This window comes from Lichenostomus cassidix, chromosome 11 (genome assembly GCF_008360975.1).
Source record: "Lichenostomus cassidix isolate B80296 chromosome 11, HeHo_3.0, whole genome shotgun sequence".
In the NCBI taxonomy this organism is placed as follows: domain Eukaryota; kingdom Metazoa; phylum Chordata; class Aves; order Passeriformes; family Meliphagidae; genus Lichenostomus; species Lichenostomus cassidix.
Genome location: NC_139492.1, coordinates 18,989,567 through 19,015,271, shown reverse-complemented (window position 1 = coordinate 19,015,271; position 25,705 = coordinate 18,989,567). Strand labels below are relative to the sequence as shown.

Sequence of the window (25,705 nt, the reverse complement as noted above, 5' to 3'; positions counted from 1 at the left end):
GTAGGACTTAGTTGTGTAGGGTGGCCTTCAGTGCTGTTGAAGTTTTCATGGTAGTTTAGTGTGTTATAATCCATGTTTTTCCATTATTTTTCCTGATTTGCTACTAAAGAAATTAAAACCAAACATGTTGCAGTGCAAGAACTTGGACTTAAGGCATTTGCTTTAGAAATTCCTCTTCATAGGATACATTCTCTTAAAAGTAATCCATAAACTCAGCTCTCAAATCCCATAAAACACACACTCCTCTGCCTCTTTCCACTGTCCCTGCCTGAGTCTAGTTCATTAGAGGTTGTTCCAGCTGCCTGAGAGCCCAGCTTGTCCATGGATTTATAGGGGCTGAGCTTTCCCAGAGCTCTGGGAGGCTGCCTCAGCTCTCACACCTCACATTGGGCTTCCAGCACTCAGGCAAACACCTCTCCATGGAGTTATCCCAGTGCTCGGGCACTAATCAGGGAACAGTGCAGGAATTCACTTAGGGAAAATAAGAATTGGCATCTCCTGCTGTGCTGCAGGTGGGCCTGGCTGGTTGCAGGCCCAGTTTAGCTTCTGTTGTTGGTAAAAGGTCACATTTCTTATGAAAAGAAGCTTTGCCTTTGTGTTTGGGGTGCTCTAGAGTGAATTATTCTGTCCTGCAGTCAAAGCTGACATTTACCTGAGCAGATATTTTAATTGGATTTGGCTTTTTTTATGAGTGTATGGCACCAGGCACTTCTGTACATGAAAGCTTTTAACAACTTGCAATTGCTCTGATCCTGAAAATTCTACAGCAAGAGTGTCCAAATGTCCATAAATTGGGCACATCCCTACTTATGTGCATGCTGAGGTTAATGACAAAATGATGCTGTGTTCCCTGTTTGCAAAGCCTTGGACTTTTGGTTGCCCTTTGTTTTCACGATGACCAGGAGAGGACTGACCTGCCTGTTTGATTTATGAGATGAAATCCTGTTCATAATGAATACAAGGAATGGGATACACACCCAGAATGTAAGACTGGGCATTTCACAAGGTGAAAATGATGAGTTGCATTGCTGCAGCTGCAAAGCCTCTTCAAGGCTGTGGTTACCAGCTGTGATTTTTGCACACTGACATAGAAATCAGATGTTTTACTGTTCATGAAGTCAAAGATCCATTTTGGGCAGTTCTTAAGGCTAAGATATTTCTGAGGTCCTCTAGTGTATTCCTATGGGTTCACTTACCCAGGAAATAACTTGTATTTTGGAGGTATGTCATACAGGACACTGTGAGACAATGAATCACTGTAAAGAAACATGGGCTAACCTAAAATGTTTTCTATCAGTTAATATTGTACAATAAAATACTTATTGAAATCCTCATTATACTAATTTTTTTCATTCATTTATTTGTACAGGTATTAGCATAATTCAGCCATGGCTCTTGAGAAGGGGAAGGTTTATTGTTATTGCAGCTCTGACAATAATTTGCTCTAGGCCAAGATCATATTCTATGCTGTTGAAGTATTATCAGGAGTACTATCTTGCAGGTATTTGAAGCTCCTGGAAGATACTCTACTCATTAAAAAAATATATTGGATGTAATTGAGTGGAATTTTCAAGCAGACTTTTGGAAGTACATATCCAACACCAGCTAGAAATCAGTAACAGGCTGACAAATGTCTCTAAAAATCAACTTTCTTTAAAAGGTTATCTGTATCATCAAACATTCGAAAGTCATCTATAAGTTTTTGTAATTTGAGATATTTTAGTAGTGTGGTTTCTCAGATTCTTGTCATTAATGGGGTGAATCTGTCATGTGAAAAATAGGGAGTCCCAGACAGCAACATTTTCTCTAATTATTACCGAAGTAGAACAGAGTATAAGAGGTAATGTGTGAGTTTTCTTATTTTTTGTCAATGCACATCAGTTTTAATTTGGAGAGACAGTTCACACATTCATTTAATCTTTACTGCTTTCTCTGCTGCTGCCAGCTGAAGTTCCTACTACTGCTAATTGTGGTGGTGGATTCTGTGTTGGCACAAATCCATTTGGAACAGCCAGTGATTAACAATCACAGTGCAAAGACATTGCCTTTTATATGTGACACATATGTTAGGAAAACAAACCAAACCCTCTCTGCTTGGTGGTGCTAAAATAGATTCTGTACATTCTTCACCATATGAAAAATGTGAAAAATATCATTCCACCACCTGCCAAAACCACGAAGCATAAAATCATGTCACATAAATATAGACAAAATGTTATCTGCTGGGGAAGACTTGGCATCACTAAAAATGAAGTTTTACTCAGATGCATTTTCTCAAAATAGAACTAGAAAAACCAGAGCATGATCTACATAGTAACATTGCATAACATCACTGTTCTTCACTGAAAAGGAAAATACAGTGAGTTGACAGTGATTAAGACTGCAGTGCATGACAGAAAACTGATAAGATGTAGTCTGAAAAAAGTGAGTTAATACTTACTTATATCATGCTGAAATTTACTTCAGTGCTCTTAGTTTTATTCAAAGACAATCCAGGTTTAATTTCAAGTACATCACAGAGACCTGAATGAACCTGCAGTTGCACTCAAAAGTGATGCCTGTGCATTCCAGGAGGTTCCTTTAACTTATAATTTACCACAAGACCTCTGGCATTGTAATGGACAACTTGACTCCCTTTGCACAAAGGAACATCCCAACACCGACACTGCTGAAGACATGAATCTCTATAAGTTGAAATAGCAAACTACATCAACTGTCCTTGTGCTCCATACCATGGATGTTGATCAGAGAAGTAAAATATAAAAGAGGGAACAAATCCCAATTGCAAGTCTGCAAATAATATTTCTGTAGCCCACTGTTCCAAATCCAAGAGGGAAAAATTTAATTTAAGAATGTACTAAGGATTCTAGCACTAGAAGGTAGGAAGCAAGCTAAAAAATTTACTTCACCAACCAAATAGTATCAATTAAGTACCACAAAAATTTTGTGGCCCCTGGCTAAAATGGCAGTGTACGTCTTAAAGACTTTCCTCTCTCTTGCTGACTTCTCCCCCTCCCCTTTTTTCCTGTTTATAAATGTGATGTCCGAATGAATCATTAGAAACCAATTAGGATCCTACAGATTTTTTTTTCTAATAATTCCCATATTTATCATGGGAAATGAAGAAAATATTTATCTGAGCTACAATTTAGTGCTCAGAGACAAATAGAATGCGTTGAAAATTTCTCACCTTCTTAAAAATGCCTCGGTATGTTCTTAAACAGGGTTGGAGAAAAGAAAGGATTTGGCCCACAAGTGCTCCTGCTCAGAATAGTTTAGTCAGACCCAGGAAAATCTGCTCAGCTTGTTCCTGGCGGTAAGTCCCACTTCCATCAGCCTCATTATATTAGCATAAGTAATTATGGAACTGTTAAGCTTGCAGTCCCACTGAAGGCTGTGATTCTGTCTTTGGGAATGACAGTTTTCAGTTCGGTAGATGCCCTGGCAGAGGAACAGTAATTTTGGTCACATCTAAATTGGATTATTGTAATGTCTTGTGTTTAACAAAGAGCTCCCAGGAGCTGCAGGTAGTAGGGAATTCAGCCCTGTTAATGGAGCTGGCAGTGACAAAAGCAGATCAGCCCTCCTGGCTGCAGGGCTGGACTCCCACACCTTGCCAGGTGATGACCTCAGAAAGGCTGGAAATGGCACTGGATGTGACCAGGGCCAAAAATGCTTCACTTTGTTGCATGTCCCTTGGCTGGCTACAAAGCTTGTTGGACACACTACAGAGTCTGCAGCATTGCTGGGATTTGGAGAGCTCCTCAAGGACAAACTCTGCATTTCTAACAGCAGGGACTCAGGAATCTCCTCACAGGAACTGGGACCACCACAGCTCAGCGCATTTGACCCTGCAGTGGGACCTGCAGCAGGTTCTGCCCTCTTCCTTCCTCCTGCAGGTCAGGGATGCCTCACTGGACTTGCAGGGAACTTCAAATCCATGCATTTCCTTCCAGGCCTGCTGCTGCAATTCAGATGTCCTCAATGAAAGTAATAATGGAGCTGTGGGTGCCAGCCAGCTGCCCAGGAACTTTCTCACATATTTTTCAGCTGTGTCTCAGTTGTGGAGCACCTTTGTCACATGCTTTTCATGTCAGCTGCAGCCTTAGCTTTGCAGCCTCCATGGTGACACCTTGTCACCCTTGCACTGCTCTGCTGCTGCACAACTGCCTGGGAACCATCAGCTGTGACATCAGCCTGGGCCCCCAGCTCACTGCTGTACAGAATACTGTCTGGGTAAAAATGTCTGATTTTGCTGCACATAAGTCTCTGATTAAGACAGCATAGCAAATTAAATTACTGTCTTCCTGAATGTCAGGGCTATGGTTGCATTTGCAAGGCAAAGGGAATGCAAGATTTCCAGCTAATCTGTGCATGGAGAATAAAAGGAAAAACTTATGGAATCCTCATTTTTACCCAATAGCTATTCTTTCCAATGGAAATACTTTTTGCTATTGAGTATTGTTCTGTATGCTCTTTTGCCCTCTCCCTATTCATGAGTTCTTGGATCTCTATCCTTCCTGCCCAGTCACATATGGAAAATCTTAGAAGTCGGACATGTGAGATCTCAGAGAAAACACGTTAGGTGAAAGATATGAGCCATAGAAAAGTTTCCACAATTTTGAAAGGCAATAAATAAAAAGCATTTTATTCAACAAATTAACATTCCTGTGCAGGGTTTACAACTTGCAGTCCACAGCAGTTTGGTAGCCTATTAAAGTAAAAAAAATTATGTGGTAGAGAAAATACAGAACTCTTTAGTCTTCATCAATAATAAATATTTCTGTGTTTATCTTGATACTGTGCAGCAGATCTAAGTCTGTAGTAAACCTCAGAGAAATAGAGAAAATGGGAATTACAAGACCAGGCTGTTCCAGTCTACCTTTTTGTGGTTACCAATTGAGCTTTCACTTGTGCAAATAAAGACCCTCAATTCATATATATGATAAATGCACAGCAAATGCATTTACATGTGATCATTACCTACTGAACTGTTTTTCTTCCTTTTTTCTTCTCAGGTAGTAATTAAAAAAATAATACTGAAGGTCTGAGTTATAGCACAGGAGGAAATAAGCACAAGAAAAAGGCAGCAGACAGCACTGAGCAAGCAAATAATGCCTCCTGCACATCTGTCTCATATTCAGTTTTCAGGAGCCTGCAGAGCTGAGGGATTCCTACATTCTGCACAACATTTATCCAAGGGCTGAGCTGGTCAAAACTCCTGAACAGCCAAGTCCTCCAGCACAAAGATTTAGGCTGCAAAGAGACACCACTATACCTCCCACCTTCCCAGGGACTTCATCAGCAGAATGTCCAGCTCTGTTTAAAAGGGTTTCAGACGTTCTAGAAAACAGCACGTTGTATTCTAAAAACATAGTCAAACCCAAATAAATGTTGGAGATTTTTAAAGAATAGTTTTATGTTCAGCCTTCAGAAAATTAGTAGTATATTAAATTCTTACTTAAATTCTACAGATCCTGACTTGGTTAGTAATTGGTTCATTTTTAATTAAAAAGTAAATAATTAATGAACAATCTTTATTATTTCAGTCCCAAGGTAACGTCCTGCCCTGCAAGGGTAAGATGGGTTAAGCAACATTGCATTTTAACCACAGAAATTGTGAATTGGTTGACTTCCTCTTTTTTTTTGCTGGCTTGGATTGTGACCCCTTTAAACTCACCCTGCTCTCACTTGTCTCCCTTCCAGCATGAGTGAGATCTCCAGACTTTAAAGTGAGCCCTGCAGTTGAGTGTTTTTCCTGCTTCTTCATTTGTTTTTGAATGACTACTGCTAATACAGTATTCATCTGAGGAGTCTGATGTAGAGCAGATGTCAAGTCCAAAAAAACAAACCACAAGCAAATTTGGACAGGAGTTTGGATGTTGTGAATATTGTAAAGGCAAATTAGTATTTTGGATGGTAGCTTCGGGTCATCCTTGGCTGGACAAAGACTTTGGATACTCTCCTCATTTATGAATGTATTGTCAGTACAAAAACCTTTTCAGTATTTTGTAGGCTTGCTTTAATTCAAGGGCTTTTAAGCATTCAGACACTCTAAACTTTCAGTTTTGTGCTGAGTGGGGTAAGTTTGGTTGCAAATATCAAAAATAAAGTTTTTTTTTAAAATCACATTTATTTTACATTGAGTTTTGCAGGATTTTTAAATTGGGGGTCACAGTCAGACTGACTGTGTGTTGGCAGCCACTGGAGTCACAGAAAAGACAGTGCAAAAAGGAAAGCATTGACATGAACTGGAAATGCAATTTGGTATTCCATTCAAGGGAAGAGCTGCAGTGTTGGTGATGCAAAGCAGCCCTGAGTTCCCTGCTGGAATTGCAGCTGGAGAATGGAATGGGTGAACAGGACACAGCAATCCTGCAGGTCCAGGGGTGTTGGGCACTCTGGGTCACTCCTGCTGCCCACTGTTCCCTGCCCAAACTCTACAGCCAAATCTGGGGGTTCTTGGGCTGAAGCAGAAAAAAGAAGGACAACCAGAGGAGGAATAAAAGCATCACTTGTACTAATTCCTGAGATCTCTGAGATGCTTCAAGAAGCAGCACAAGGATTGCTGACTCCAACAAAGAGCTGTGCCTGAAGAAGACCAAATGAAAAGTTTCCAAAGCCCTCAAGCAGGAGTTTGCTCTTCCACTCCATGGTGGGAAACTTCCTGCATCACCTCCATCCTCCCTACTCTCCCCTCCCTGTGCCCCCCAAGAAAGCTGTTTTTAATTCACTGACTGTAAAGCTTTGTTTCCCAGCAGCAGGATAGGGGTTTAATTAAAACTCCACCTGGTACTAACATAATCCAGTAAAATCCATCCATTTCAGGAAATAAATCCTTGATGAGGTTGGTTAACCCAAGCAATGCAGTTCAGGCAGTTTTCTGCATTCTTCCTTGAATTGTACTGGAGTTCTTTGAGAAAAAATGCCAAAACCATTCAAATCTCTGAAATGTTTTAGCTGACATTGAAAATGCTTATTAAGGTCACTCAGCGAATAATGCACAAAAACATGAACTGCATTTTCATATCTTTTGTAATTTCCACAACGATGAACAGTTAAAAAATCCCAAGCTGAAATTCCCAATACACCTGTTCCTATCAGGACAGCAGAGAAAGCACAGCACTGCTATTGTTATATGTACACACAGCTTTGTAATTCCTTATTCAACTCAGTACTATTTATGCAAATAATGTTATTAGGATCACAGGACGAATCCTGCTCTTTTCTGGGGAGTCAGCAAATTCAGGCCCTGTTTTTGGAAACACCAACCCTTGCGTCCTGTCAGCAGGGTACATTGATGTGCACAATTGAATGAATATTTCAAAGGCTGTTGGTTTAGAATTCTGTTATTGCTACACTATGGGAAAAACAAAAATAGAATTTGGCATTGTGAGAATGTCTGCAGCACCTCGTGAAAATGAGAGGTACATTTGCATTTTGAAAACGAAATAATTGCAGGGCAATTTCTGTGGGACACAACCACACTGGGGCAAAGATGTGAGCAAGCAAAGAGACCTCTTCAGACTGATCAAAATCAAGGCCAAACAATTCCTCCCTGATGAGGAACACTGCTGAGCTTAAAGGTGAATGTTACGTTTTTCCCCTTATCTGTCACAATTCAGACCATTCCAATTTCATTGACCAAGAGCATCTTGGAAAACAAATGGTATTGGATCAGCTGCTTTAGCTGCAGGAATCATTGCCTGCTGAGATTCCTCCACTTCTCTAATGCAAACAGAGAATGCTTTGGGGGGTTGTCCTGAGGCTGGGAATAGGAGAAAAGCTGAATGTCTCCAAGAATTGGGTGGGAGGAGAATGGTTTCCTGCTGAGCCCGGCTGGCAAATACAATGTGTTAAACACCCCCCTGGTGAAGACACCAGCTTTTCCCTCAGACCTGACCGTAGCTTCATTTCCTCTCAGCAAAGATGTAGTACCTTGGAAAAGCACAAACAGGAAAAATACTTCTATTTTTAAGTGTATTTTGGACAAAATGGCAAACTATGTGCTGAAAGAATTTGAGACCTGTACCTCATGTTACGTGTTTTGCACAGGAATGTTTTGACAGATGGATGCATTCAGACAGAGAAATTAAGAAAAGGAACCCAGTAAAGGTTTCCTGATTATTTTTGTTTCCAACATCTCAAATATTTGAATGACTAAATGCAGAAGTATGTTTCTATGTCTGGGAGGCAATTAACAACAACAAAACTGTGGACAAGTCTTTAATTTTATTTGATTAAAAATAGAGCACAGGTCAGAGTCCTACAAAGACAAATGCTTCCATCTCCCTTTCTGCTGCAGAAGAGCTTTGTTGAGTTCAGAGGAACAGCTTTAATTTAAGAAATTAAACATCTGCTGGTGTTTTGGGGGAGCTGACCTTCCCCAGCCCTCTCTCCACACCTCTTTGCCAGCAGGAGCATGTCCTGCTCCCCTGACCCAGCTCAAGGCTCAAGACTAAACGCAGGGCTAAAATCTGACCTGGGTGCTCCTCACCTGAGAGTTGCCATCTGTGTTTGTGAACAACATTCCAAAGATGCACAGCAGAGTCCCAAAGCTCCCCTATCACAGCCTTCAAAGCTCAGAGCTCCTGTACAAGCTCCTGTGTGCTAAAGAATGGATCAGAACTGAAAATGATGGGCAGCTTTACTAAAGGTAACTTTGCTATTCTTCCCTCCCTGATTTGCTGACATTTGGGGTTGTGCTTGATGCTGCTTGAATAAAATTCAAAGTAATTTGTGCACATGTATTTGCAGAGCTGCTGTTCTAATGACTGACCAAGACATCCACTGTGTTATTGCTCTTCTTTTCATGCACACCAATATTTTAATCTCAGAATAATTTATTTAAAAGGCATCAAGATAATACTGACAAATTAAAGTAGTGTCCAATACTTACATGAAAATAGGAGAAATCAAAAGCATTCATCCACTGTTGGATTTTGTGGCTTTATATCATGGGAATGGTCAATTAAATTTAGTCAGTTCTTTTAATTTATTTTATACCAGGGATGCAGTTAAGCCAGTTTTCTGACACTGAGCCAGACAGCTGGCTTTAAAAATTATTTTTCCACATATCATTCTTCTACCATTCACTCTCAGTAAACACAAGCATTTCCACACAACTCTAATAATCATCCATGTCATTTTAACGAGCAGCATTTACAATAAATATTCTTCTTTTATGTTCCATTCTGATCAAATCTCTAATCCAATTTTCTGGTATAAATGAGCTTTTATTTCACCCTGAAATCCCTTTGCCTTTCACAGGGCTATTTAAATATCAGGCTCCAGGTGTGTTGCTGGTGCCAGCAGAGCCATCATCAGTCTCACTCATGGAAAATGTTACAGAGAGGTCTCAGCACAGCTCCAAGGGCACTGCTGAGCTCAGCCTCCTCTGTAATGAACAGGTGTCAGCTGAGATTCCTGAGAAATATCCATCCCTGGCACACACCTCTGCTTAAGGCTGCTGAAGGGCGATGGCTTTTTTTAGTTGAAACTCTGAGTCTTAAAAAGAAGCAACATTTTATTTGAAGCTGTAAATGAAAAAATAATCCAGAACTGTGGTAGGTTAGAGTGAGGCCTTTTAGAAAGAAGCCAGTGTTCCTTTCCTTTACTCTTTCTTTTGGCTGAAGGGTCCAAGAGTAAATTTAAATGAGCACAGCTAGCTCTGGAGGTGTGTGCACAGCAGGATATTACTGCCGGGGGAATGAAAGTCAATCCTCCCTATTTCTTGTTTAGGTGCTGTATATTCCTAGTTATTTTATTATTTCATAGGGGTAACTATATGTATTTTATTAACATTTTAACATATTATTTGAATTCTACTCCATTAATATATTTTAATTTTTTTTTGTTATTTCTGAGCAAATCAGAAGATTAAAATAGGGTAAAACTTTTTCTAAAATAGGGTAAAGTTTTCTAGCTATGTCTAAAATAACATTTACTACCCAGTTATTGATCATTTCCTTTTCCATACCTGAAAATAGAAGCAGTTTTTTTCTATTAATAACTTTGCTGTGACATATATCTTAGGGTTGATATTGTAGGGCTCCACATGCAGCATAAAATCAGTCACAGAATCCCAAAATGGTTTGTCTTGGGAGGACCTTAAATCCCATCCAGTGCCACCCCAGCCCTGGCAGGGACACCTTGCACTGTCCCAGGCTGCTCCAAGCCCCAATGGCCAAGCTGGCCTTGGACACTGCCAGGGATCCAGGGGCAGCCACAGCTTCCCTGGGCACCCTGTGCCAGGGCCTGCCCAGCCTAACAGGGAAAAATTTTAACAGAAGTCCCTGCTAGGGAAGTAGCAGAATATCATAATAGAGATCATCTCTGGTCACTGACAAAAACTAAAAGAACATCCATTATTTTCAACCTATTTTATCAGCATCAAAATAAGGAAATAAGCTTTTAGTGGTGAGTACAAATTTATGATCCCAGATACACTCCATTCTATAGACAGGAAGTCATTTCCCATAAAAATATCTACTACAGGGCCATCATCCTCCTATGAGTAGTTGCCTTATTCATGTGCCTAAAACTGGATGTCTACTCAAGAAAGTGAGTGAATCATGGCCTAAATCAAGAGTTATTCTATTAAGTTGAACTCACACTGCTGTGAGATCAGAATAGAATATAGAGGGACCCCTTCTCTAGTTCTCTTTCATATTTTTATGCAAAGTGATCTCAAGCAGCAAGGAGTGCAGAGAGCTGGAATGAGAAGTCAGCTGCCTGTGGATAAAGGAGGTGCAGTGGGAAGGAGGCCTGGATGTGTTGTGCCTCATCTGAGGCAATCTCTGGAAAATTCCATTTGTGCAGGTTTCCCATCTCTCCTCTCACCCCACTGCCAGCCAGACTCACACGTGGCAGGGCTGTCCTTTCCCAGCACTGTCATGTAGAGTGACAGCAGGGAGAGAGAAGGGGCAAGTTTAGTTCCAGGCTCTCTGAACAAATGGAGGTCTCAGCAAGGGCCAGATAAATCCAAATATTCAGAAAATTAGGGTGAGCAGATGAGACACACCTTCACAGGAATCATCATGGAATATTTGGATGATAACACTGTGATCTGACTCTAAGAGGAACAGTGGACCAAAAGAGTCCTTTGTACTATAAATACTATTTCTGGATCATAAAGACTGTGAGTTGGTTTTGTCCCTGAAGTGCACAATAAACCTGCTCTGGGAATTTGAACCGTGAACAGAAACCTGACTGTGATTGGGATCATTATATTCTCATAACACATCTATCCACAGCCAGCTTATTATTGCATTTGTTCCATAATTAGATATAAAAGGGTGTAGCATGACAAAGGCAATGACCCAGTAAAGCAGAAAAGTATGAAAATAAGGTGATAACACTGTAGGAGATTATAACAAAGATTTACAAAGACTCAGATAAATCTCTGCACAGCCAGCCATGCACTGACAGAATATTGAAGCACAGCCACTCTCCTTGTTTTGCAGGAGGGAGTTTGTGCTTTGTCTCCCTTGGATCCCACGCTTCCACCAGAGGAAGGTTTGTCACAGAACACGTCACTGCTATTTCTTGGGACACTGACGTCTGTCTGTGTAGTGACATCAGCACCAAAGGGGCAGTCTTCTTTCCTCTGCTCCTCACAGCTTCTAGATATTAGAGAGATTTACGACACTACTGTGAGGTCTCTTATTCTCACGAGTTATAGGAGCAGCCCATAATTATTCATATTCTTTTCCCCTCCCCGTGGTGGTTCACAATACAGCAAAATAGACACAAGTTACATTTTTTCCTTCTGAGCAGTGAAACATCTCTACAATTTTAATCCATTTTTCATTGGACTGGCATCATACAAAAATGTACAATGTGGAGTTTTATCCAAGATTTGGTTACACCCATAATTCCTGCATTCCAAGGAGTGGTAATAGCCTAATCTTTTCTCTCACTGGTTACTATGCTCAGAATTGTTAACTCGACTAGTGAGTAAATAAAAGGAAGTAACTTTTAATTACAATTCATGTGGGATAGCCTATATTTCCTGTGGGTCATCTTGATGCAAAACATATATATATAGGAACCCTATATTTGAGAAATATATTTTATATTTGTACTATACCAGTAATGTTATAGCAGTGTATAAGCAATGGTATTTTGATCAAGAAGTCCTGATCACTTTATATTGTTAAATGGGCTGATACATTTGTGACACCATTCAGAGTTTTTCTTTAGGCTTTTTGCCTAGTATGTAACCTGTGGAAAACACCAGTAGCCAAATCATGGAAATGCAACACCTGCCAGTCTCTCAGTTCAAGTGCTCTCTTGCTTCTCTCTGCTTGCTCATGTCATCTGATGGTCAGTGATGTTACAAACAAATGTTTCTGCAGTGATGACAATAAGATGAATTTGTTCCACATGACCTTTACAAGTGCAGAATCCTGTCCCCTGAGCAGCCACCTGTGCAACCTGCTCCTCTGTTTAATTACACTAAGACTATTCACACCTGATTCAAGGTTGATGGGGATTATTCAGATGATCATGAACCATAAGACTTATCCTAAGGCAAAATATTTCAGAAGTCAGGGGGAACTATTGCTTGGGTTTTATTCTGACCATCTTTAACGGTAATAACCTGCTAGGTTAATAACCTCCACTGCTAGGCAGAGTTTCTTAAAGAACAAGAAACCTGACTGTGCATGGTTCCTGTACCAGATAGTGAGGTGAGCAGAGGATCTCAGACCAAACCCACGTGCAGAATTACAGGTTGGTTCAGAGCTCATTCCTGAGCATTAAAAGCTGCTCCAGGTTAGCCAGATGAGTTCAGATAACTGTGATTAGAAACCTGACACAAAGACATTCTGCATGCCAGATGATTCAGTGGACGTCGTCAATGTCCAGCACTACTCAAGATTAAATCCTCTGTGTTAGTTAGAGCTTATTCTTTCTACTGCTAGGAACAGTCTATATGTTTCCTTGAAGTACAGCCAGATTTTAGCCATTGGGGTCACATGTAAAGGGAACATCAAACACACAATGGTATGTTTAAGTTGTTAACCTATGCAAACATTTCAGTTGTGTAGGAGCATTTCTGTGTGCTTAGGGGCACTGTAGAAATAAACAAGCAATTATTCTGATTAGAAAGAGGAGAAAGGAGGATTAAGCTCTGCTCTAATGCCTATCAATCAACTTCAGAAGAACGGGACTAATTTTCAGGGGGTCATGGCTCTGAATGAGTTTGGTATTGGTTTCATTGCTGAGAGGAAGACATCATCCTGGTTATATGCAACTGATTGTGTCTGAATTAAGAAGATAATTTATCTTTTACATTTTTATACTGTTATTAAGAATATATCTCATTAGCAGAAAAGAATATGTAGAGGAAGCTGAAGTGTATGGTGGCTCAAGCCCACTGTATTCCTTGAGCTGTCATAAACCCCACCCAGGACTTCACCATTTTTGTTCTCCCTTCATTTTCACAGTTTGGTAGCATCACCAAAGTCCATGAAATAGCACAATTTAAACCAGGAATGAGCCCAACAGACTAAGCTGACTCACCTGCACTATCACAGTCTGGTGGTGCTGACAGGAAACCTTTCAAATACATAAAGAATCACTTTCAATCTTAGCTTACTCTGAGCTTTCTAATTCCTCTTGCTCTTCCAGGTCCCTATGGCTGGTATCCAGGAAATACATGAAAAAGCCACTAGTATCAAATAAAAATATATAGCTTTTAATATCTCTTTCTTGAGTAGCCTCTTGTTTGCTTTATATCCAAAGAATTTTTTATACTGATAACATTTTTGAAACAGACCAAAAATAGAATTTCAGTGTAAATAAGGGACTATAAAACATTTGTCTGGTCTTTATTTATTTAAAAGAATTACTTCAATGCTTGAAAGAAGTATTTGGAAAGTGTTTTTCCTCCAAGAAAAATGCCAACAAAAATATGTAAACTTTTTTTTTTAAATTCATAGAATAATTTCCAAAAAACCCCTGAAAACCTGGGCCTGAAATTGTTGCTGTGGTAGGTCTAAGAAATCACAGTTCATGCTCCATTCTACTGCACAAGCTGGGTCCCTAACAGGCAATAGGCATCCATAAAGCGCCAAAGTGTTCCAGCTTCTTCCATGTGTAGAGTTCCGTGTGCATTTAAAAAAAAAAAATCAGGATAACAGGGAGGTAGGTCCACAGAGGGCAAGAAAGCTATAACAGAATACTTTCCAGAAGGCTCTGAGGGTCTCAAAATGTATTCTTTACTACTTAAAGCTGTAAATTTTCTGTTTTCAGTCAGCAACTACATTTTAAAAGAAGAATTTGACATACTCAGCCTGCCTTTAGGTCTACGATTACTATACTATATAATCTTTGCACAATGAATGATGAAAAACAAGCACAATATCCTATCTTGATAAGGATAAATGCTGTTGACTGGAGCACACACTTCAAAACCATTTTGAAAACAATGTATAGTGGGTATTTGGGATCTCATAAGGCGCAGAGAGATTTGGGAGAAGGCATCACAATTATTCAAGAAAACCCTTAACTTAAATATTCTCTTCCTGCTCAATCTTATCATGGAGCCTGCAACCAAAACAAAACAAATGCCATTGATTCTGTTTGCCTTTTAATTCCTAACAACCATTTTGACTTCAGTAACTGCCCTCTGCTAGAATAACAAATGGAAATTCTCCTTCCCAGCCCTAAGCACCATCTGCCATTTAATAGGTGCTTCAGTGACTCATTAATCTGTACGTAAATTGACTTTGCACAGAACATTGCCATTTTATTGCTGCTGTGCTTTGCAGCAGCTCCTCAGACCCTTAAAGTCAATGCTGGGAATGTCAATACCCCCAAAAGCTCTCTCCAGGCTTGTGTAACCTGTGCTGGAACTTTAATCCCAGTTTTATATTATTTTCCCCACCAGTCCTCTTCTGAATTCTGAGCAACAGCATTGTCCAAATACAACTGTGTTATTTTTCATAGAGTGAAACTAAAGTATATATTTTTAAAGGGTATTTAAAAATGTTTTGTATAAGCTAAAAGTGTGTTTGGATTACATAACTGTCCAAGTGTGAGCGCAGAGTTGAGTTTTGTGCACTGAAATAGATATTAAATGCATGTGGGAAAGTATTTCTAGAGATATTTTTTATCTTTCTTGAAAGGCTACTCAGGAAATATTAGTGGAACCTCTTTAAATAACAAATTGATACCAATTGACCTTCTCCTTAAAATTACTTTCAGATGCATCTGTTTCTGTAAACATTATAGCTATAGAATACAGACTCAATCCTTAAGGTCACATTGCTTAAAAAATTGCCCCAGTAATTCTTATTACAACCAATGTATGCTTTGCCCAAGTCTGTAAAAAATGTGGTTTTACATATCCTTTTTCTTTTCTTTTGTTTTTGTCATGTCCTTGCTTGTTCTGTCAGACCTGAACACTGCACCTGGAGGTCATTGGATGGAAAAACCAAGTAGCCCCCTGTAATTCCATATTTCTGTCCCTGAGACTTTGCCACCAGCAATGGCAGGACCTGGAGGTCTCAACAGGAGCCAGACTTTGTCTTCACATCACCTTTACCCGAGGGGGAGATGAGAGACAAATTCAGATAGGATGGAGGAAGATTATCTCCACACCTCATTCTGTTTCTTTCCCCTGGATTTTAAATATTTGTTAAATTGGATTTTAAATCTAAACATCACTAATGCCCTTTATTAGTAGCTATTAGAAGTTTTCCTTTGGCTCTAGCATCATCATGTGTATTATAAGACATGTTTTAAAAAAATTGGCATTTGGAAAAGATGAAGGTGAGCAGCCAGAATTGAATTCCCTGATGAAAACCACAGCAGTAAAAGATGAAAAAAGGCAATATGACCAAAGATGTCTTTCTTCTCTGCAGCTCTTAACAAAACCTAGCAAGGTAACCCCAACCTTGCCAGCTCCTTTTTAAAAAGGAACATTTTTGTGTCTTCTCCTACATTCAAAGATTTTACAGACCACACATATTAATCTTTGTAAATTTAGTCATACATTTCATTATAATAATTCACTTTATATAAATTACATCGTTTTGCACTAATATGCTCAGAAATTACTTGGAGAAGACGAGAACTGAATATTAGAAAAAACCCAAATATAAAATGCCTTCCCTCCCCAAAGATAATCACAACCATCCATGTGGGAAGGAGAAATACCATGCCTTACTCTTTGGGATTAGGGCATTCTTTTAATTTGCCATTTGGCATTACAAACGCAGTAAACAAAGAGAGAAAATATAGAAACCATGTGACTGCTTGTTCCATAGCCTTTTGCATACTGCTGCTGGAGCTTTGCTTTCAGATGTCAGTACAGAGCTGCCTGCCTGCTCACTGATGCTCAGTAAGAAATGTCAGGGAAGAGATAAGCAGGCTAAAAGGAGACTATTTTAGAAACATGCTCTGTTCTATCATTAGTTCTATAGATAAACTTCCCAACATATTTTTGAAGAGCAAATGTTATTCCTTAGACAAACATAAAGTCAAAAGGAGACAGTATTTTTATATGGAAGTGGGGGTGATTTTAGGACCTTCATTTTAGGGGAGAGAATTTAACCTTGTTAGGCTGGTGGCTTAAGCTGCTACTGGTTTTAAGCCTTTATGTTAAAATGATTCTGCCCGTCAAAAAAATGGGGAAAATATCAGTCTAAATCTTCAGGACATAAATCAGAAGTCAAAAGAAGATTATCTATCTTCATGTAAGCATTAAGGTGACGTGGAATGGTAAATAAGGCCGAATTTTTGATAAGTCTCAGTTTTGCAATGATAGGAATTCATAGAATGATTGAAAGATTTGAGTTGGAAAGGACCTTTAAAACCATCGAGTCCTGCAGAGATCAGGGACATCTGCAGTGAGATCAGACTTCTCAAAGCTCTGCCCAACCTGACCTTGAAAGCTTCCAAGGATGGGGCATCCACCACCTCTCTGGGCAACCTGTTCTGATGGTTCACCACCTTCGCTGGGAAAAATGTCTCCCCCCTTTTAGTCTGAAACCATTGCCCTTTGTCCTGTCACCGCAGGTCCTACTAAAGAGTCTGTCCCCATCTTTCTACAAGCTTCCTTTAGGTACTGAAAGGTCACAACAAGGTCTCCCCAGAGCTTTTTCTTCTCCGAGCTGAACAACCCAAACTTCCTCAGCCTTTCTGCACAGGAAAGGTGCTCCAGCATTCTGATCATTTTTGTAACCTTCTTCTGGAGCAAATCCAGCAGCTCCAGCTCCTTCCTGTGCTCCCAGGCCTGGGGCAGCTCTGCAGGTTGGTCTCACCTGAGGGGCAGAGGGGCAGAATCCCCCCTGCCCTGCTGCCCATGCTGGGCTCAGCCCAGGGCAGGGTTGGCTCTGCAGGTACACATCAGCAGCTCCACTGAGCTTCTCCCTCACCAGCAGCCCCAGCCCTTCTCCCCAGGGCTGCTCTCCATCCTCTCATCCCCACCTTGCTCTGACCCTGGCTGCTGCTACACCCGAGCCAGGTGTAGCACTTGGCTCTTGTGCACACATTTCCTGAGCTTGTCCAGCGTTCTGAAACTCCTCATCCCTGGCAGCTGAGGTACCTGGCAGGGCCCTTTGTGTTCCTCTCTCAGCACATGAGCTCTAATGCTTCAAACAGCAAGCAAAGGGCATGTCACTCATCCATGGAAACATTCCAGAGTTAAACAGCAGGGATTTGTCCAGCTTCCCTGCAAAAAGTTCCATTGAATTAACTCTGCGTCTGCTTGTGTTCTACCAATGTCAGAAAGCAGCAAAATCATGTACCTCCCATTTTACTTGTCAATGTTTACAACACAGAAGAATATGTTTACAACACAGAAGAATGTGTTTGGACCACAAAGGACAAGAAGGGGTTTTACACCACCTTAGGTAGCACATTATGGACATTGTCAAAGACTGGAGAGGTGACTGACTAGATAATACTCTAATTTCTTGAGCTGATCTCATAAAGGCACTCTCAGTCTGTAGATCACCTTTACCTGCAGGCATATATTAAAATGTTCTTTTTTTCTTCCCCAATAAACCATGTTAGTTAACATATTTTTAGAAGTCCTCTTAGTCACATCTAAATGCATGCCAAAGGGATCTCATTTAGACTGCAATTAATTTTCCTCTCCCCTACACAGCAAGTAGAAATGGTATAAAAAGCTCCTACATGAAACAGAAAGTATTTTAAAACCAGCAGAGATGTCAGGCAGTCATGATGTGTGGTAGAAATCAGCAGAGAGTATGACCTATTTGATACTTACTATAGTCCTCTCGCTTTGTTATAAATCAGGAGAAACTCCACTGAGCTCTGGTTTATTCTACTGATGGTAATGAGGTGTAAGGCAGAGAACAAATCCTTGATTAATCACAAGAACTTTTTTTCTGTCTGAAATAGTTGTCTTCAGCATGATGGTTTCCTCAATATATTCTTTTGGCTTGCACTGGTCATGCTGTTCTGTATTATTTTGCCTCAGAAGGTGGCTTTTAACAGCAATATATGTTATATTGTAGACCTTGTAAAAGGTTTGCTGTGCATTTCCATGTGTTTGAAAGAGAGGCAAAAGTCACTTCCCACCACAGCAGCAGAGCAATTCATAGTGTGAAGGCTAAATGAGTTTTAATGGGTACTTGTCATTTGCTCCAATCTGGAACAAAAAGTCTTGAGAACAAAGGGAAAATAGTAGAGAAATGCAGTGCTCCAATCCACAGTGGTACATTACTGACATTTCATATAACAGAGCTTTCTTAAAGCTATTTGCTAATTCCTGCTGCTGTTCCCCACACTGACCCTTCCATGGGCTGCCTCCACTTTCACAGCAGTGCAAATACACTGTGTGGAGTAGGATGATTTATCAATGCTGACTCCTCAGAGCAATCGTTCAAATCTTTGTTAGACCTGCACTATCCCTCATACGAAGAAGAGACACATTTTTGTCCTGGCAGTTCCTTTGCAATTCCCCATGAATGTCAAGCCACATGATTCCAACAACACCATTCAATTTGCATTTAGCAAATGCTCCCTGATTGCATAAGCCACAAACACATGAAAATTATCCACAATGTCCAGAAAATCCCACTTCCATTGGCACATAGGCAAGGGCAGAGTTTGGCTGTGTTTTGACCACATACACACGACAGCTGCTGCTGGCATGGAACACAAAAGCTGTTTAGCAGCAGTTCAGTGCACACACAAATGTAAAAATGGGACTGTTCACTTCAAGGTATGTTTCATTTTGAAAAGGTAAGCATCATGGTATTGAAATATAGGAAGAAAAAGATGGTCACTATTCACATCAAGGAAACTCACTGAGTTAAACCAATACCCTAAGCAGAACACCTGTTTGGTGGCTACTTCACATTTCTGCTAGAGAAATGAAAGAACTGGGTTTCAGTCACAGCAGAAGATGAATGCTTTTGAAATATTGTCATCCCTGACCTGAACTCATGTCTGATCTGTGGCTGGGCTTCTCGTGCCATAGCTGACCTCAGTGAAAGCAAAAGGAAGCCCCATGGATCCAGAAGGAAGTACTCCACCCAGCTGGAGGGGTACAGATGATTACAGAAGATGAGGCTTTCCAATATCTGGGCCCTGCATTTCCATCATTTGTACAAAACACTGTATTTTGTTCAATTTTGTACCTTTGATGAGCCACCGGGAGATTCTGGTGGCACAAGGAGACACACAGAGGTGCCTGAAGATTTGCTCTATTTACTGCTGAGTTCCTTCCACACATCACACATACAAACAGAGCAGAAACCATAGTAAGTTCTTTGACCCCAAATTCTCAGGTTAAGTTTTCTGTCTGACATTTTAAGAACAAAGCCAGCAAGGAGCTGTCTGTACCTTCTCTGTAGGATTTAATTCTGCGGTATTTAGTTATGAGGATGGAATAGAAACAAGAGATCTCTGAAGTTGGGTTTTAGAGCATGGGAGTTTATTGTGAAAGAGAGTGGGTGTGAGAAGCCTGCTAGGGGCTGCCAGACGCAGCTCAAAGCAGGTCAGAGAAGCAAGAGGGAGAGAGAGAGAGAGAGAGGCAAAAAGAGACTGATTTACCATCTACAATACAATACATCATCTTCTGTGTTGAATATTCTAATTCTCCCTAACCAATCTAGGACAAGCTACAAACCCTACAACATTTACATATAACCTATAAGAATCAGCACATTACCATATGGGGTTATATTTTAAACCTTAAAAAACTGCTTTTTGGAACCTCTGCCAGGCAGGCAGTGTCTGCTCTGACCCTTGGACCTGCCTAGGCAGAGGGCATTGTTCTATTAAGAAGGGCGATTACCTTCAGTGGCGATACCATTGTTTCCTAGCTATTCTTCAACTCAAAGCTTGTCTTCATCTCAATCTCGCTAATACTTTCCATATTCTCAGCATCTTTTGCAAGGTAATCATATCTCTAAGGCTTTCCTATTTCATCTTCCCCAACACTTCTCCAGATGTTTCCAAGGCACAAGACACAGCCTGTGAGAAACATCTCCAGCTGAACTAAAAGGTTTAAAGACTAGTAACTGGAAAGAACCTCCTGTGCCCAAATCCTTGGGCTACACTTTAAAGGTGTTCTGTGCAATCAGGAAACCTCCCTGTTCCACCACAGCCTAATCAAAACTGTCAGCAGATGGGTCAGTGAGAAAGACAACAAATACTGTAAGAGCTAGTGGGAAAGACAACAAATTCTGTAAGAGTTAGTGGGAAAGACAGCAAATACTACAAGATCTGGAGACTCTGAGCCTACAAGAAGGGGCTGGTAAGAAATACAGTGAGGCCCTTAAATGCCTCAGAGAAAAGGTACTATCAATATGCTCTTTCTGGCATCTCTCACTTACAGTAGGTATCCAAGGCAGCCCTAAGATTTAAGAACTGAAAGGACATAAGTTTAAAAAAAGAAACCATTAAACAGGCAGAGAATGGAGGATCAGTTTGAGCACAGTTGTGATGGGAAGGAACACACTGCTCTGTCTTTCCCACCTGAAAAAAACACCAAAATGCAATACAAAATGCAATACAAAGTGCCTACAAATACAATGCATTTAATGTGTCAGGGTAGGCAGATGCTCACCAGGAAAACAAGTGTGCCTATAAAGAGTGTTTGTCATGTTGAACCCCATGGGTTTTTGATAAATTACTGTGTCACCAGAGCCAGCCTGCAGCCCTTCAGCCTGGAGCATCCTTTTGGCCTGGCTGTGCCACTGACTCAGATCAGCCTCTGTCCTGGTTTCAGATGGAAGAGAGTTAATTTTCCTCCCAGGAGCTGCTCCAGTGCTGTGTTTTGGATTCTGCAAGAGAATAATGTGGGTAACACGCTGATAATTTAGCTGTGCTAAGTAGTGCTTTTGCTAAGTCAAGGACTTTTCAGTTTCCTGTGCTCTGCCAGCAAGCAGGAACACAAGGAGCCAGGAGGGAGCAAAGCCAGGACAGCTGACCTGAACTGGCCACAGGGATATTCCAGGCTTCAGAAAGTCCTGCTCAGCACATAAACTGGGGGAGTTTGCCGTGGAGCAGGAATCACTGCTTGGGGACTGACTGGACATTGGTCAGTGGCTGGTGAGCAATTGTATTATGCATCACTCATTGTGTATATTGTTTATCACTATCATCATTATTATTATTATTTTCCCTTCACTTTCTGGCCTATTAATCTGTCTCTACCTCAGCCCACTTCTCCCTGGCTCCATTCCCCATCCCACTGAGGGTGAGGGGAGCAGTGAGCAGGCAGCTGTGTGGTGCCAGTTGGGGTTAAACCGTGACACTTCACACCAAACACTGAGTTATGATACAAAATCCTCCCACAGACTCCAAGTCACCCTTTGGAGCATATGTTCCAGAGAGATTCAAGGACATGAGCTATTTCTTTATCTGTAGAAGGTAAGCTACAGCTGGGTAGTCCTCTCCTGGTTTGTATTGAAGTGTTGGAACAATTATAGACCTCAAGCCTTAGGAAACAGAAGTAAGTTTTCTATTTTGGAACCATGTAGAACACAGACAAGCACGTGGGCTAAACAAAGGAAGGTTTTTAGAGGCTCAAGGATGTACTGTCTCTTTTAGAGTAAGGAATAAGCTCTGTGTTTGGAGAGCTGTTTGGGTGCTGCTACCACATAAAGAGAAACTCCTAAGCTCCCTGCACTGCTCCAGTCTGAATAACCAAATTAACACATAGCAGGGAAACAAGAGCACACAGCAGAGCAGCTAACACATCACAGAAGTCCTTGGGTTTGTATGAAAACAAGGCCCTTTAGTCACATGTGATGTAAAATTTTCCATCAGGTTTTTGATTCTGATTTTAAGTTACCAAAGCAGGGAAATACAATACTTGGCATTACTCACTGAGTGGCACTTCAGCATGATCTCAGTAATACTGGGATTTTCGTGACTCCAAGCACGAAGCTCCACACCAGATTGCATCCCAATGCACCTCCCACCCGATGATGCTGCACTGATGAGTCCTTCCCTCACTTATTTTGTGAATAAAATCCAGGAAGTTTCACTTTATAGTAAATTATTTTTCTGAATCTGCAGATCATAAAGAGAATGTGCAGATTGTTGTCCTTGAAAAACGCTGCCTGATACTTTGTGTACACCCACACATTGCACCACCACCAATGACTGGGCTTTTCTGTAGAGCAGGAAAAGGTCTTTTTGAAGTTCATTTTGTGGGCCTGCAGTCATTGTGTGCCATATGAGATTCTTGAAAGACTAAATCCATACTAATATATCAGCCATAAAATTTTTTGGAAAGTGCAGTTAAAAGATAGATGTATGGGATGGGGATTAAATAAATCTGTCAGGATTTTTTTTAACCCATAACTTGGAATTGTGTCAACAAACTGCATATTATTTTATATCAGCGGGAAAGAAAAGAGGAAGGGAAAGGGAACAAAAGTACTTGGAGAAAAATTACTTTCCTTTATAAAAACCCTATTACAAAATAATAAATGTCAAACATTGCAAGAGAGAACTACCCAGCCTCAGAAGTTTTCAATTACCTGCCTGAAGAATTAATGTTTTGGCTTGGACTGCAAGGGACTGGCTCTGTAGTAGATTCCCCTTCCTTGGACATTCTGCAAATGACATTTTAAACAGAGAAAAGTTACTAGAAAATGTAACAGCAGAACATGACAATACAAAACAATAATGGAAAGAATTGGGAAGGCAGATTAATCTCAGCTTTTAAGAAGCTAACCCAGCTCACAATGCCCTGTTTAAATGTACATCACTGCATTTGTTACAACAGCAAAGAGGTGCATTCCTGGTCACCTCTCCATATTCTTTATGCAAGAGCATGGAAAACTCCTATTAATTAATTATGATCTTATAAATGCCAGTCTGTGAACTGCTCCTCAATGTATTTTTCACTTATTTTTACATTTCCATATGCATACCCTAATGGGAAGAGCATTTAAAAAAATCCCAATTCTGAGACTTTAATTTAAGCGTTTTCATGGAACTGGGAAAAGAGTTTTTCTGATGGAAAACCAGCTGATGCCCATCACTTGAGATTCTAGCTTATTAGACAAAGGCTGAGGTCAGAGAAACACTCAGGAACAATGACCAATCTGCCAGCTGTTTTCCTAGCTTATGAGAAGGCTGTTGTAACTAAAATATCACTGAATGTGTGTGTCAAATTAAGCAACAGGCACCAAAAAGAAAGCTTCAGATGAAATGAGATATTTTCCAGTTTTCTAATATAATATTGCTCCTCTGATCTCTAAAATACAACTGTCCTTCTGTTGATTTACTCAGTTCCAGGAGCAGCTTGACAGTGAAACACATCATGCATATAACTCTGTCTTGGGTAAGCAGATTGAAAAACACCAGGCTCTCAAAACTCTCTGCTGGCTGCTATAACTTTTGCAGTGACACAGCAACCTGATACAAATCTCACCTCTGATACAAAAGCAAAAGCATCCTCTGCCTCCCTCGTGATAACAGAAAAGCTCATCTTCCCTCATCAAGGGTTCAGAGAAATTTCCATGGCTTTCAGGTATTAGTCACTACGGAATCATTACAGAAAGCTGCATCACCAGCTCAACAGCAATGTAGGAGGGAAGAACATTCAAAGATAAATCACTGTCCCCTCCTCAAGCCTCCTTCAAGAAAGGCTTAAGCCCTCCATCCCCTCCCACACCTGACATTCCTGACTCCAGTCGGAGATTACTTGTCCAGAGGAGGCATGAAGGTAACCCAGCAAAGCCCTGAACTAGGGGAGAGCTCGGGGAAGGCAAGAGCCACCTTGTGCTGGAAGGGCAGGCTGGGAGGAGGAGGCAGCAGTGACAAAGAGCTCAGGGCGCTGAGGCTGCCCTCCCTGGGGAGCTCTGGGCACCGTGAATCAGCCTGACCTCAGCCCTGCCCGCCTTACTCAGCCCCTGCATTGGCACAGCAGGCGCGGCAGGCTGCCTCTGCCTCAGCACTGAGGAGCTGGGGCAGCTGTGCTAGCTGAATAAATGGGTCCCCCACTGGAAATGGGAAGGGGGACTTCCCTAAGTCCTGGTTCTGAGAGCCCTTCCCCCTGACTGTCTGCCAAGCAAAGGAGTGTTCCATGCTGTGTGGGGCTGTCACATTGTCACAGAGCACGCAGCTGGGGGATGGTGAGCACAGGCCGCAGCACGGCCCAGAACAAGATCAGTTTGATGTGGGGGTGATTGTTCCTCCATTGCCTGCAGCCACCTTCACCTGGCCCTCAGCAGAGCAGCTTTCTCCTCAGAGCCAAGAGCTGAGCTCCTCTCCCCTGGCACCTCTCACTCAGGGCTGCTTGCAGACCTTTTCCTCTCATGGCTCCATTCCCTTCCCAGCACCAAAGGCTGCAGGCACCTCCAAGTGAAGACTGACCCTCAGTAACCTGGGATTGCCTGCAGTGAGGGATCAATACAATCATTACAATTATTGCCCTGAAAGGCTAATAATGACACATAGGTATCATGGAAAATATGGTACTCAACTGTCCCAGAAGATCTCCAAAATCTTCCCTCAAAGCAGGCTCAGCACCTCGCTGTCACTGGCAGTGACAAAACTAGTGTGGACCATAAGTACAGAAATACAGAAAAATACACAAACCCAGGAATACAGAAACATTTCCATAGCAAAGAGCTGTTGTAATTATCGAGCAGCAATTAACAAGAAAGGGAGCTTAATTCCATGTTCCTGGACCAGCTGTCATGCATTTGTAAAAGAAATATAAATGTCTTTGATAAGTTTCTCTTATCTGTAGACAGCTCTGTGACACATCTTGGGTCAGCAATTGTCATTTAATTATGCAAGTCAAAGATTTGGGGAATCAGTCTCTAGGAAATTATGCCTTAGCAACACTGGAAATTGCAATTATGGGAAAACACCCAGGTGCCATTTTCCTTCCAGTACTCCTGAATATGAGTTATCTTCAGATCATTACCGAGGTAATTCAGGAGACCCTGATTTTCAAGATCATTAAACTCAGACGAGATGAGATTGTCCTGCAATCCTAAATCTACTCTGTGCAATCTTAAATCTACTCTGGTTAAATCCTTTGGATTAGGAACATTGGCTTTGATGCTGCAAACCTGAGATTAATTTAGGTTTATGAATAATCCCATTAAATTCAGCCTTTTTTTGTACATTTGCAGAAACACTGCCACGTGCACAGGTTTGTTATGAAAGGCACATTTGCTGTGTGCTGCACATTGGAAAACAAAAGGAAAACGTGGCAAGAGGGGAACGTGGCCCATTTTAATGAGGG

General features: G+C 41.0%; 1 long non-coding RNA gene across 2 annotated transcripts; it reads right to left on the bottom strand.

The window, feature by feature from the left end:
- Nucleotides 1-4,672: 4,672 nt before the first annotated feature.
- LOC146432409 (uncharacterized) lies at nt 4,673-24,497 on the bottom strand. Of its 2 annotated transcripts, XR_014854430.1 has the most exons (4): nt 24,122-24,497; nt 23,879-23,987; nt 22,980-23,054; nt 4,673-4,711 (listed from the first exon to the last, which is right to left on the bottom strand). It is a non-coding gene; the product is annotated as an uncharacterized LOC146432409 (long non-coding RNA). The 2 variants fall into 2 exon arrangements; XR_014854431.1 differs by lacking the exon at nt 24,122-24,497 and having other exon boundaries at nt 23,879-24,000.
- Between the last annotated feature and the right edge of the window lie 1,208 nt (nt 24,498-25,705).